The following is a 14,952-nucleotide window of genomic DNA, read 5'->3' as shown; positions in this document are numbered from 1 at the left end:
ATTTTTGTGTGTGTGTGTGTGTGTGTGTGTGTGTGTGTGTGTGTGTGTGTGTGTGTGTGTGTGTCTGCGTGTGTGTGTGTGTGAGATATTCAAGTAGTAAGTTGCTATTCAAGTGCAAAGGCCAACCAAAACACAGGAGCCCTGTGAAGCCAGCACCATGCATCTGTAGCTGCTTAAGCCCTGTTAGAGCAGGCCTGAGGCCCACTTCAGTGCTGCTCAAATCACAAATAACAGCCCAACGTAAATAAAACTAACATGCACTCAGCAGACCTGTCCCCTGTCCAAGGCAAACCTTCAGCCCTCTGCCTGCCATCGCGAGAGCAAAGAAAACACCGTCCACAATGGAACGCTGAATGGCAAGATTAATAATTGAGAAGAAATCTAAACAAAACAGACTGAGAAACACCTTACATCCACACAGCTGTGGATCTGAACATGAAAGTCACTTTGGACTTGTGAAAAAGGCTTGGTAAAACATGTCTGGAGCGTAATGATGTAGAGTCCTACCAGTGATGTGAGGGGTGCTGCAGTTGTGTTGTGTTTTAATGTGTGTGACGTGTGACGTAAGGAGTTGTTTGTATTATTGAGGTAAAAAACAATGTTTTCAGTGGTGAAAACATGTCAAGAACTAGACAGAGGTATCATGTGGGCACAGAGGATGATGCCTGATGTGTTGGTGCAAGCCATATGTTCTCATATCATGAACCGAAGAGACATAGCAGGAACTGTACACCTCAGTGAGGAGAGTGTGTGTGTGTGTGTGTGTGTGTGTGTGTGTGTGCATAAGTGTGTATTGTTGGCGCACACACACAGTCGCAGTGCTTTGATAGTTTGGGGTGGAGGCAGACTGTAACTTCAGTCCTCTTCACATCCAGTCTTATATGAAGTCCCTTCAGGGAGACATAAAAGAGCAGCCAAAGATCCATTCAATCTTTTACAGATTATGAACACAGGGGAGTTTGGGTCAACTTTTCCTGACTTTCTGGCCAGAGGAATTAAGTGGCGTTTTCGGTGGGAATGCTCGAGCATTAGAGCAGTCACCACAAGAACAAAAAGAGGAAATGTGCCTTTTACAGCTTACACTGCTTTTATTCCCTTTATTTCAACTATTTTTATGGATTTGCCTTTTTTTTCTAGTGTGTGTGTCCCGGGCGCGGAGGAAATGGTTCATTAAATAGGAATGCCCATTTTTCCTTTTATTTTTTAATGTGGTGCACAGGGATATTACCCAATGCGTACAAAGAGTGGAAAGCCAGACTTCCTCCTGGCTCAAGTGCGGCGTCCATGCTGGCTTCATTAGACCGCTGAATTCCAGGCCCAAAGACAGGACTACCAGGGGGCGTATGACCAGGAGGATGGGAGGTAGGAAACAAGGGTTGGGAAAGTGAGAGGAGATTTGGGGGGGGGGGGGGGGGGTGATGGAGAGATGGAGGAAGAGGAAGGAGGAGGGGCATGCATGAAAGTGATGAACCGCAGGATGGAAAAGAGTGATGAGAGAGAACTGAGGAGATACACCTCATTTGGCTTCAGGGGACAGATGCTACAGGAGAGCGGAAGAGAAAGAGAACTAAACAGACACGCACTCAGGAAGAGACGGAAGGGACAAAAAAATAGGGCCCACTATGATCACGACTAATTAGCACTGACAATGGCCCCGTGCTAATTAAGGTTGATCATGCTGATTGTTCTTTCTGAGTCTGTGTCCCACACCCCAGGGCTGATGGTGACCTGGCCCTGCATGGTACATCCTGCTCTGATTAGGGCGCATGCCTGTGGAAATGGGAGTTCCGTGAGGGAAAGCCACGCAGGACACCATAAGACACACACACACACACACTCATTTGCTAGATCTTGCCTGATTTGTTAATGCAACACGGTGGCCTTTTTCACGCCATGCATTAAATCAAATAAACACTGCTCTCTCCCTTCCCCCTCGTGAGCATTAAAGCACAAAAGCTTCGGCTACAGAAATCCTCTCCTCTACTCTGTTTTTTAATGCCCCTTCCAATGTGCGAGACTAAATTGGATTTTCTGAGCACTGTTTTCTAATTTGAAACATCCATCATTTATTATTAAAGAAAGAAAAGGAAGAGAAAGGAAGACTCGCCTAAGGCTGAGCCTGCCCACACCCCCCATGTCCCCCCCTCCACACACACACACACTCACTCTCTCTCTCTCTCAAACTAAACACACTTTTAAACCTATACCTCTTACATCCTCATTGCTTAACATCCTCTGTGTCTCAATTTGTGGGATGAATGGCTAATAAATATATGGGCAGTGAAAAGGACAGGCTGAGTAAGAGGGATGTACACACACAGACACTGGGCTAGCGAGACAGGGAAGACGTGGTTGTGTTAAACACTGAAGGAGAAGCAGAGCGAGACAGATACACAAACAGACAGACAGATGGACAGACGGACGGACAGACTATAGAGATGAAGAGAAAGGCACACCACTCCAAAACAGCCATCACTCATGTTCAAAGAAAAAAAAGAAGTGCCTCTGTGTCCTTCAGTAATCCTGTTCTGTATTATCAGGACGCTGCAGCTAAGTGTTGCAATTAGGACGCCCTTTTTCATGCAAATCAATTTGACAGCACAACAATCAGTCGGTTACGCCAGCCCTCGCTCTCGCTTTCTCCTCTTCTCTATCTCTCTTTCTCCCTCGCTCCCGTGCTCGCTCTGGCATTTGCGGTGATGGCCACATTTGCATTATTTATCATATCAGCGTGAGTGTGTGCGGCCAGGGCTGCGAAGCCCGTGCTGATTAGTGTAGCATTACACATGTTAAGCACAAAGGAGAGTGATTCCTAATCCACATGTCTCTCCCTGACACACCAACTGTCTTCCCCAGAGTTGAAAAAATAAAACAGGCCCCACATCAGCTAGCGACTGACACCAAACACATTCAGGTAGAAGGGGACAGTGCAGAGGACCACGAGCGGAGCCAGTCAGAAAGCCTCCATGAATCATGCTGTGTGCAGAGCAGGCTGGAGTCTAAACAAACAGGGTCAGAGCAGACAGACACCCCCCTCTCACCATGCCCTCTTTCTATTTCTCTTTCACTCACTCACTCACTCTCAACTCCATTTTTCATGACACGCGCAGAAACGGAGGCTTAACAATAGGGATCACTCTTGCTCTCAGTCCGTCTGTTGCTGTTCTTTTGCGGTGCAATTATGCAAAACTGCTACGCATGGCAGGTGGCGCTCCAGCCCTGTGGTGATGCCACACGTAAAAAAAAAACACCCACACGGACACTAGCATGGATAGCATAAGCATAGGAGAGAAATACACAGACACACCCATATATGCAGAGGGGTCAGCACTGCTTATGTTGTATGCGCAACACATTTGTGTGTTCTGCTAACACATGTTTTTGCATTAAATATTATGACGCTATGCTGTTGCAGTGCGTCAGTTATAAATAGATGCCATTTGTTCACAGGAGGAGTCCCATCAAAGGGCAGTGCGGACTTGTGGCATGGTGATAGATGGACGCGGCTTGATTATCATTAAAAAGTCATTTACAAGACAAATAGGGACGAGCTTTTCAAATTATACTTACTTTATTGTAGATTCGGCTTTAAGGATGGCAGGGCTGTTGGTTTGTGCGGGTGGTTACTGATTACAGCTCAGTGCACGCACATACACACACGTATGCCTGGGGCGGTAGAGAACTGGCACTGAGTTCTTGGACCCAAACAGAGCAGTCACTGAGGAGGAGCTGGCTCTCCAGTTAAATATGTGTGGCACGGACGCATCACAAGGCCACAGCAACTTCTCCGCTTTTCTGCAGATTCTTTTCTTTCACCCTCTTTAAATGCCTAGATTTTTTATATATATATATATATATCAGTGACAAAGTCCTCAGGGGATAACCAGTGTGCAGGGTTCAACTAGCCAAGAGAATTGGGGGTGGGGAGGGGGGAATAACTACCTGTGATCTTTTTTTTCCCTTAGAGGTCAAGTAAATTAAAGCTGACAGAAGTAATATCAGAGGAGAGGAAAGATTAAAAGGAGAGAAGGCAAGCGCAAGGGGCGAGACCCACTGCAGGACGGGTCTGCGTGCCTTTAAACTGAAATCTCAATCTGGCAAAGTTTGTTCCTTAAAAGGAAATCAGAGGGCTTAGCCCAGGCATTGCCTTGAATGTCATGAATAAACATCAGATTGCCTTTCCGCGCATACATCATACATCACAGGACGACACTACCTAATGGAGGAGGACTCCTCTGCCTCCAACACATGAAAAGGCAGCGAAATTACCAACCAAACCACACTGCTGTGGCGCTTTTAAATGGACTGCTGAGAGAAGAGAGGGAGGGTGAGGGGTAGAAGCAGGGAGAAAAAGGGAGAGAGGGTAAGAGAGAGAGAGAGAGAGAGAGAGGAGATTCTTTGACTAAAATGGCTTCCAAAGATAACCATCTTCCTGCGCCGTTCCCATCCAAAAGAAAATAACGGTGCTGAAATTTGTGAAAATAATTACAGTAATAAACCAGTCCCTTGGAGCACATTCTTTTTCCTCTCCCCACAGACACACTCTCTCTCTCGCCCTCTCCTGTTTCCCTCTCCTCCTCTCCTCGCATCCCTCTCTGCCCATCAGCCATTCTCCATATCTATTCTCTCCACAGTCTTCTGTTGATTCTCTTGCACATTAGGGAGCACTTGCTATTCCAGACCGCCTGTTTAACAAAAGAGGGAGTGCATTAATCTGGGCGCTCGGTAGGAAATGAAATTGCATTTATCACAATGTCCCGTGCTCCACTGCATGAACGTGCGCATAAAAGGGCGGGCTGCCGGATTCAGTGAAATGTCATCTCTGAACACACAGGGACGTCTGATAAGAGAGCCGGCCCAGGGCTGACACTGTGGCATAACAAAAATGGACAAATGGACAGAATGATGCAACCCAAAGGGGTAGGGGTAGGGTGAAGATGGGGTGGGGGGGGGGGGGAGAGTGGGAGTAAAAAATAGAGACATGCTAACATATCCCATTATGTATTCAAATAGGTACAGGACAGCCATAAATCCTTATCTGTCCTATTGATTAGGTGAATTAATATATAATAGCAGCAGAGCGCTCATATTTACTTGCAGTGAGAGTCTCCACACTGGTGTCTAACCTAAGACATACTCAAGGTCCACCCTGCACTTATCACATAAATAAATCATGCATAATTGTTTAATATTTTATGAGGGAACAGTTGAATACTAACATGTAATCGATAATTGGATACTGAAGTATGAAAAACAGTCATTTTCAACTCCAGCCTGTCCATCCTTTCCTCCTTACAGGACTGAGATCAGTGTCCGCACCAGTGTCTGTGGTGAGCCTAAGGTAACTTAAGAGTAAGCCTACATACACAGTGGATCTGCTGTCGATGGTGTGCCTAAATATCCAGACATGTTAATTGGCCTATATGAACTGAACATAATGTATGTGTGCACATGGATGTACATGTGTGTGTGTGTGTGTGTGTGTGTGTGTGTGTGTGTTAGGGTAAAGTGATGCACACCTTGCCTGAGAGACAGACAGAGAGAGAGAGAGAGATTTGTGCGGCAGACTGCAGTAATTTCTTTGATCATTTTTAATGGCCGCTCTTTCATGTGGGTCCATGGCTCGCACACAACTCCCTGCAGGTGTCATTTCGCTCCTCTAGTTCTGGGATTAGTATGCGGCAGGCAATAAAAACCTGGGCCATTACACCACACTGCACACATACATAATCTACAGCGGGATCATTACCTTTTCAAAGGACGATAGCAGCTCCCTGTCTGCAGAGGAAGGGAGGAGAGAGAGAGAAAGTGTGAGGGAGAGAAAGAGAGGGGGATAGAGAGACTGACAGACATATAGATAGACACAAACAGTGCCGAACTGCTGAGAGATATATATAGGCTTTAAAGGCGCTGATGGTTTACAATCATTAATGAGGATCCATAGAATTCAGATTATGGGTCTCCCGAGACGGAGCTGATGGAGTGTGTCTTTTCACCTGGTTGAAACACCACTAGAGAGCAACATGGTCCTGCCATTCTTTACTGCAATACTTCCATCACACAGCGAGATGCCTGATCTCTGCTCTCCGGCTCACAGGTGATAATGAGAGCCCATAAAACAGGTAAATGAGCTGGGTGTCTGACAAATGATGCAAAGGTGTGTGATGAAGCAACTTCCCAAAAGCAGTAAGCCGGAGCACCCTATCCATCCTCTATGTTTGCTGCAGCAAAAATGGCTGCCTAGCCTGCCCAAACAGAGCCTCGACAGGAAGCCTCTCTCACAGTCTCTTTCTGTAAAGCACAGCTTGCACTTCCTCCTGTTTCCGGTAACTTCTCTGTAAATGTTCTCAGTATGAGGCCTCAGGGAGCCTTCCCTGAGAGCCGCTCACCACAGCAAACCCCTTTACCAAACACCGCGCCACGTGTAGCCTACAACCAGCAAGATGGGCGAAGAGGAGGTGAACTGTGAAATGTATAAAGCCATTTTTATAGCATGTGAAATCTGTTCAGTCCAGTTTTTCCATTCATTATTAAGTGTGCTCAGGAGATCTATTCCCTGCTTGTTGTGAAACACAGCTCCCGCGCTTTACCAGCTAGGCACTTGCAAACCCAAACTCTCAGGGGTAGCCAACCGAGAACGTGGTCAAATTTACAACCCCGTCTTTATTTATTTATTTCAGTATAAACCTCAACCCGCACACATGGGCAGCAGTTGAAATTCTCATGCAGGCAACCATCCTGTTTACTCGTATCCTAGACAGGTGGGTCTGCTGCAAGTCAGCCTGTTAGACCATAATAAAGGCCTGGGCTAGGCCTATAGCCATAGGCCTAACAGTCATGTGTTCCATGACAAAGCAAGTCTAAGAAACATGAAAAACGGTAAGAGACAGCATCACTGACCCAAACACTTCTATATTCTCTCTCTACTGGCATACAACTACACTAGAACCATCCATCCACTCACCTCGGACCTATAGACAGATATCACCAAGAAGCTCACCTTATTAGACCTCATTTTGGCATAACCGACCTCTCAGAATACAACTAAAGGCGTCAAGACTCAAAGCTATGTAAACTGACTAGAGGGGCAAACACACGCAACAAATATTTAAGGCATGACTACTTATTGCCTGATGTAATATATCCACACTTGAGACATACTTGACCTCCCCTTGCCACAAGAATTAATTTCACCAATTAGTAGCAAAATGCAGAGAACATGAATGAGGTAGCAAGGCAGGCAATGAGCTATAGACGGAGGTAGAGGGCGAGATGAGAAAAGAGTTAGGCAGAAAAGATCCAGTGTATCAAAATGGATTTCCTGGCAGATGTGCACTGGTTGGGCCTGATGAGCAGGTCTGATTAAGCACGAGTGATGAGGGCCCTGGCTCCTCCTCCCCACACAACAAAGAGCCATCCACCCCTTGAGCACAGCTGCAGAACAGCTGTGGGCAGTCGTGCTGAAGACCAGGAGAGAGCTGAGCTGCCCGATGAAATGGGAGAGTTTGGGAACAGATTAATAGATCTCTGGAGGTTAAGTAAACATAATCTGATATAACTCTGCTTGCATTTAAGCTGCTGGCGACGTTTCGCCGGCACTTTTATCACTATAATTTGCTGCCAAGAGCCCATCCACCCACCCACCCCCCGTACATTTTGTTTCTTACCCCTCCTGACAATATTTGTCAGGAAAATGAGGCCCGACTGTGGCTGTAACCGACAAAAAAAGGCGCTCTTCCAAAATGTTCCAGATCACTGGTCACCATGTGTTCTGCCTGAATTCAGTCCAATCAAACAATATTAACAGTAGCCTTGCACTTGCAGGTCCTTATGCAAGACATGCTGAGACCACTGAGAATACCAAAGATGTCAGATCACTTAAAACATTTTCATTTCGGAAAATTTGAAGCATTAAGATAAAAGCCTCAATTAAAATTCAGAGGTGGAGTCGAAGGAGCCCTTGTGAATTGGCGTGGCTTCCGCAGTCAGTGGGTGCTAAGGGCTAAAATGTTATGTATGCCCCGTCTGGGGGCACCATCTGCATATTCATTTGCAGCAGACACCCGTGGACCTCCAAGCTGAATGATGCCCACTCATAGCTGCCGTAACTTCTCCCCTAGAGTGCAGAGCCAAGGGATCCCAGAGGTCTGATAAAAGGGCTCCGATTCAGCGGCAAACACTCACGTTTTTCCAGGCGTGGGCCTGCGGTTCACTTTAATTGGCCTTTTCTGCTGCCGTGAACCTTAATTACTTTGTTCCTGGATTAAAGGCCTCAGACTGCTCCGACGAGGCCAGGGTCCTAACCTTTAACAGGCTGCAGCCCAGCTCACCCTTGGTTTCTCACTCAGTCCAACAGCTAGTGCTACCGAGAGGAGAAAAAAAAAACACTGCCAGCCTTGACTAACACAAGAACATAACCCTTACAAATCTTATCTTTATCATGAGCTTTACCATCATGATTTCAGTCATGACTTTCCTTTCCAAATAAACTGAATGACTAATTACTATATTTTGAATCCTAATGTACATATCACTGTAGCATATGCATATGAACATAATACTGTAGCATATGCATATGTACATAATACTGTAGCATATGCATATGAACATAACACTGTAGCATATGCATATGTACATATCACTGTAGCATATGCACATATCACTGTAGCATATACATATGTACATATCACTGTAGCATATGCACATATCACTGTAGCATATGCATATGCACATATCACTGTAGCATATGCACATATCACTGTAGCATATACATATGCACATATCACTGTAGCATATGCATATGCACATATCACTGTAGCATATGCATATGCACATATCACTGTAGCATATGCATATGAACATATTTCAATGAAAATTTTATTTCTACTAATCTTTTTTATGTTTACTACATGAACCACAAAACCATACAGAAAGAATAAAGTGATGTTATGAGCAATCATGCCAGATTAGTCTTGCACCAAGACTCATAACCATAGCAGTGCCCTCAATTTCCCAAGGAAATTGTGGGGTCAACGTGTGCATGTATGTATGCTGGAAATCACAAGCCTTCAAAGTTGTCCTTTCTCTTAATGCCCTGTTGTCAATCACACTCTCAGTCCTTTCAAATCAACAAAAAACAGACAGACCTTAATTCATCTGAGCCCTTCAACATCACAGAAAGACAGGAAGAAAGAAAGAAAACGACCTTTTCCTCCTCCGCTGGTCCAGAAAGAAAAACTGCTCTGGGTGTTGTGCTTATACATTATTTGGAATCAAGGTTTATTTCAATGAATCTGAAAACGCAGAACCTAAATCAGAACGTATATTTTCCAGGAGTGTATACTGAGATCCATTGAATTATCCAGAAAGAGGTTCTGTTCTGTTTTGTTCTATAGGGTCGTGGAGGTGAGGTGGTTAGTATCACCACTTGGTTTGCAGGTTGTCTAAGTCACTTTGGATCAAATTGCTGCTAAATACCTAACCTTTACCTTTGTCTCTGTTCTGATTCTAATAACTGTGGTCATAGGGAATTTACAAGGATCAGAACATCCTAGGAAAACAGACAAATAAACAGAAACAAAACTTAAGTCACTACACAAATTATTGTGGAGGTTGAGAGTACAGGTTAAAAAAGCAAGAATCTACTCTGAACTGAACGAAAGAACTCCTGAAGGAAAGTAAGAACAACCACCAATTCATCATTGTTCATCAGCAACAGAATCACCTGCCTGAAAGAAGAAAAAAAAACTGTGAACTGTGAACCAGTTAATGACAGCTGAATTTTGTGCGAGAATGGCCGAAAATGCACACCAGGCATATACAAACAGTACTGGCAAATGGGGCAAAGCACAGGATTGGAGAATGCTGGCTGATGTCGGAAGGCAACTTCAAGTTCCAAAGTGTATTGTTGTGACTGCTATGAGACCGGACATGGTGCTGTATTCTGAGTGTGAGCACACTGTTTACTTCATTGAGTTAATGATTCCCTTTGAAGATGTGATTGAGAAAGCCTTTGAAAGGAAGAAACCAAAGTGTGCACAACTGATAGAGGCGAGGGAACGAGGTTGGCAAGCACACACAAGACCAGTGGAGATAGGTGTCAGAGGCTTTGTAGCTAAATCAACCACAACACTTCTGTTGGATTTTCGAGGACTGTCACTCAAAGGAGCTTTAAGGGTCATTCCACCTCAAATCAACAAATGACTGCTCGATCACTTGAAAATGTTACCACAAAGTGTGACCATCCAAAATAATGCTTGCAAAATTTCAGCTTGATATATCAAATACTTCCTGAGAAAATATTCTGAACAAAAAACATCTGCTTTTTGGTGCCAATCTAAATCTGGGGCAAAGTTTGGAATTCATTATCTCAAAAAGTTTTCATGCTAGAGGCTTCAAATGTTGTTTACAAAATATCATTATGAGATGTCTGTATTGCATTTTTGTAGGAGATTTGTGGGCATGTGTCTAGAAAAAATAATGACAAAGTGTACCAATGAAACAAACACATTACCAGAAAGGTTATTCCCAGGGATATTAGGTTCTGGAATTTCAAGTTGGTACTAGGACTGCACGTATGTTCATTTTATGTTCAAAGTTTAGGTTTATCGGGTCATAAGTCACATCATTTCTATGAGTTTCTTATATCTTGGGGCAGCAGTGTTTTACTTCAAGCATTATTGACCTGTGTATGTGAATTATTAGCTGTGTGATGACTTAAGGAGGTATTTCTGATATCAGCATGGGAAAATGCCAGCATGCCATTACCGGCCTAGACTCACAAACTTCAGTTTGGTCTTGATTAGACCCATGCTAATTTGAATGGCCAAAAATGCCTTAATCTCAGTTTGAATCGGTGGGTATGAAAGGCTAGCTTGATGGTGGAAGCTAACGCCTGATTATTGCGACTTGCCTCTGTCACCATCAGGTCACATCATCGCTAAAAAGCTGTTAAATAATATGGTTCTCTAGAGCTCCAAACTCTCTGGGACCAGATCGTAGGTTGGTCTCATCAAAAGGGATCCTTCAATCAAACCGCTTCCTCATTGGCCACTGTCTCGCCCATCACCCTCAGCCACTCCCATGGAGTGTCTCCCTCACCTCTACAGCCAGTGAAGTCGCTGTCCGCTTCTTCATCCTCCCCCCTACTCTTCCTCAGCTGGCTCACACACAAACCCCTTCAACTCCTCTTCTCCAAACTCAAAAACCTCCCCACTGTCCCAGTTGAATGTAAAACATCCATGACGTTAGCTAGCTAGCTTTGACATCTAGCATCAGCAAACTTGGTTCTTGAAGTCTAGTGAACGACGTACTATTGCATTCTAAGCAATCAAATGTGTCAGTAAATACATGTATTCCGTAAGTTCATTTTACAAATAAAACTAGTATGAGGTATGACGTTTCAAAACCCATCGTATAATAGACTTATGTGACTTATGACCTGGTATACCTTAACTTTAAACATAAAATGTACATGGTTACAAAAAAAATCAGATTTAACCCATTGATATACTGTGACTATGGACACATTCCTTTTGCAAAGCTGAAATTTTAATATGGGTTATCTGTTCAAAACTTTTTGAGGTAATACATTCCTTTTATTCCTAAATTCCTTTGGCCCAGATTTAGAGTAGTACCAAAAAATGGCAAAGAGGGTACTTAAGCTAGGTTGTTGGGTATGAGTAATTGCATGTGACAGTGAGAGGTTTGGCTTCTGTGGGAAGTCCACAACCAATAGCACAAGGAATTTTTTCCTATGTAACTATTTATACAAATGAAATGAGTTCTCTAATTATGTGCTTATTTACAGGGATGCATATCAGACAGTAGGATTTACCAAGCTTCTTTAAAAAGCTGCCAGAACTACAAATATATATAATAAATAAATGAGAGTGACAGCGTATTATGTCTTTTTGTTTCTGTGCATTTCTTTTTGTATCAGTGTACACGTACAATCACATGTGTGTGCAATCATGCGTGCGTGCGCACGCGCGCGTGTGTGTGTGTGTGTGTGTGTGAGATGTGTGGGTGGGTGGGTGTATGTGTGTGTGTGTGTGTGTGTGTGTGTGATGTGTGGGTGTGTGTGGGTGTGTGTGTCTGCCCATGCTCTCCTATACCCATGTCCTTCAGAGCAGTGTTTTGCAGCTGCCCCAGTCTGGACAGCAGTGAGTGATAGACTAATCGATGGGCAGCCTAATCAGGCAGCTTAGCTCTAATACCCTGGACAGGTTCACATCATTATCATATCAGGTTCCACACGTTTCGAGGTGACATGGAAAAGGCAAAAGATTACAGTCAATCTTCTAAAAACGCCACAAGTTTACCGCCCCCATCAGTGAACCAGGTCCGATGAGATAAAAGGCTAAATAAATAATAAAGAAGGCCTGAGATCCATCATTTTAAAAACAGAAACACATCCATCCAGTGGCACATAATGAACTCTTTATGTTGCCCACCATGTTGGGAAATTTGTGGGGCAGATGTATACGACTATATCAGCCGCTTTGATGCCAAAACCACCACCCCCTCACCACCCCCTGTGCCACAGCGGGCATCACCCCTCCATTACAGGACCACATCCAGGCGAGAGTTTGCTTTACTCTGCACTCACATTTGGAGGAGAGCTGGAGGGACTCTTATAAATCATCTATAAACTTCCTTTACGCAAACTGTTTACAAGCAGTAAATGGCGCATTAAACAGGAACCAGGTTTGCAGTTAGGGGGTTGGGAGTTTTGAGGTGAGGGGTAGGGAGGTATTCGGGTGACGAAGGTGGGTTTGTGGTGGTGTCTTGGTCATGTCTCTCTCCATACTGCAACTTTAAGAGCACAACCCCTGCCTTACTTATGTTGTTTAAATGTGGGTGGCTATGTTGTTTAAATGTGTGAAAATTCCAGACAAGCCTGGCAACAATTAAACACTAACCTTAAAAAAATCCACCACCACAAACCCAACAGACAAATGGGATGTGCACTATGCATCCCTTGTAATACATAATGAAAGAGCTTTCTTTCATTGTGCCAAAGTGCCAAATATGAAAAAAATATGTATCTATCTAAAGCACTTTATGTATCAAGCAGGATTGCTTTTGTAATTAGTGCTGTCTGTATGAGGTCAAACTTGCTGAATTCATGTGGAGATTAAATAAAAAATGAGGACTATGAAGTCAAGCACAAAGAGATCCAAAGTGACTGAGTCACAATGAGATAGAGTCAGAGAGAGAGCTAAAATGTGTGAGTGGACCCTATGTGTCGGATAAAAACGCTGAACATTTTGACAATTCTATAAATTTATATTCTATAAACAACTTTAGATTTAATCAAGTGCTTGATTTTATAGTTCACTGTTCCTTAGTAACTTAATATAGAATTAATATTTCTCAGTGTACTGTCATACAAAGGTTCTGGTGGTTATAACAGATTATGCAGCAGGAGCAGCGATACACAAGTTGTACCGCATTCCATGGGTTCCCGTGACAGAATATTGAATATTACTTTGAGGGGTATATAAATACAGTAAGGTATAGATTTGTACAGATCAGTACAGGAACAAGGCCAGCTTTGACTAAGCCAGCTGATTCATGTCAATCTCAAATTGATTTTATGCTCTCTGTGCGAGACGCTGGGCAGAATCTTTCATTTTAGTCACGTCACAAACACACGCACACTGTATTCAGACATCTATCACCTCATCAATACATCATTGGCACAACTCTAAAACCCCTTATGAGAACCAAATCTGACACTTAAGGAGGAATAAAGCAGAGAGGACCTAAGGCCAGGCTAGCTGGATAGTCATTAATACTTACGACAGGTTACAACCACACAGTCAACAGTTTCCAGGCTAATCATCGTGTCAATCAATGGCGGGAGTGGGGACAGCTTTCAGCAAAGCACCAGGAGTGGGTGGATGAGTGAGGGGGTGGGTGGGTGAGGCGGGGCTGCTTAGCCTGCTTAGAGTGCATTGAGTTTAACACACTGCTCCGTGAGTGTGTGTAAACAGAGAGGGATATAGACTGGTGCATTGACTGGCTGATCAATGCTATTGATCAGGTGGGCCCACCTCCAGCTCCCCCACACAGGCTGAGTGTTTTCTCTGCCTGTCAAGTCTCGCACTCCTCCAACAGTAACTGGAGAGGAGGCAGAGAAACTCCGCTTAAACAGCTCCCACACCAGCCACTGGGGGGAGACAGCGAGGGGGGTTAGACCCCCCCCCCACCCCTGACCTTACACTCTTTCCCTCTCTGCCACTGTCTTAGACAAAAAAATGATTAAAATAAAAATTGTACCACAAACTTAACTGGACAGCAGACAGCGAGTGAGACTGTTGGGAGTTATGCATACAGCCATTATTTCTGGTGCCAAGTATATGAAAATGAGCGCATCGGGTGAGATGGGACAAGTGAACAGAGATATGAGGGACATGGCAGACCACTTTCCTGCAGCCCTCCAGCTGCAGCTGCCAGGCCACTGTGGATGCCCCATTTCCACAACTCTGATGACCAGCACCACTAATCCTCAGGGACAAGCAGGAGTGGGCAGGGGGGGTTCTTCTCAAACTCAACGTGTCACAATAGATCCACAACGTCATTGTTACTCTGATGAGTCACATACACCTCCTCCACTCCAACACACACACACACACACACACACACACACACACACACACACACACACACACACACACACACACACACACACACACACACACACACACACACACACACACACACACACACACACACACACACACACACACACAAAAGCACAAGTAACAACACACGCACATTCACTGGCTGGTGGTGAAAGCACTCATCATCTTACTGGTTGCTTAATCTGCATTGGCATCCTCACTAGCAACTGAGCGCACACAGGCTAATTCAGCAGTCACAAACGGAGCAGACACACACACATCTAGTGACATCTCTCCTTTCAGTGGATGGTGAGGGGGTTGA

General features: G+C 44.4%; 1 protein-coding gene across 1 annotated transcript in view; it reads right to left on the bottom strand.

The window, feature by feature from the left end:
• The window catches only part of LOC105888976 (polyamine-modulated factor 1-binding protein 1), a 141,953-nt gene that overhangs the window by 121,480 nt on the left and 5,521 nt on the right, over nt 1-14,952 (bottom strand). The gene's annotated exons all lie outside the window — the stretch shown is intronic.

This window comes from Clupea harengus, chromosome 6 (genome assembly GCF_900700415.2).
Source record: "Clupea harengus chromosome 6, Ch_v2.0.2, whole genome shotgun sequence".
NCBI lineage: Eukaryota > Metazoa > Chordata > Actinopteri > Clupeiformes > Clupeidae > Clupea > Clupea harengus.
This window is presented reverse-complemented; position numbering and strand designations above follow the sequence as displayed.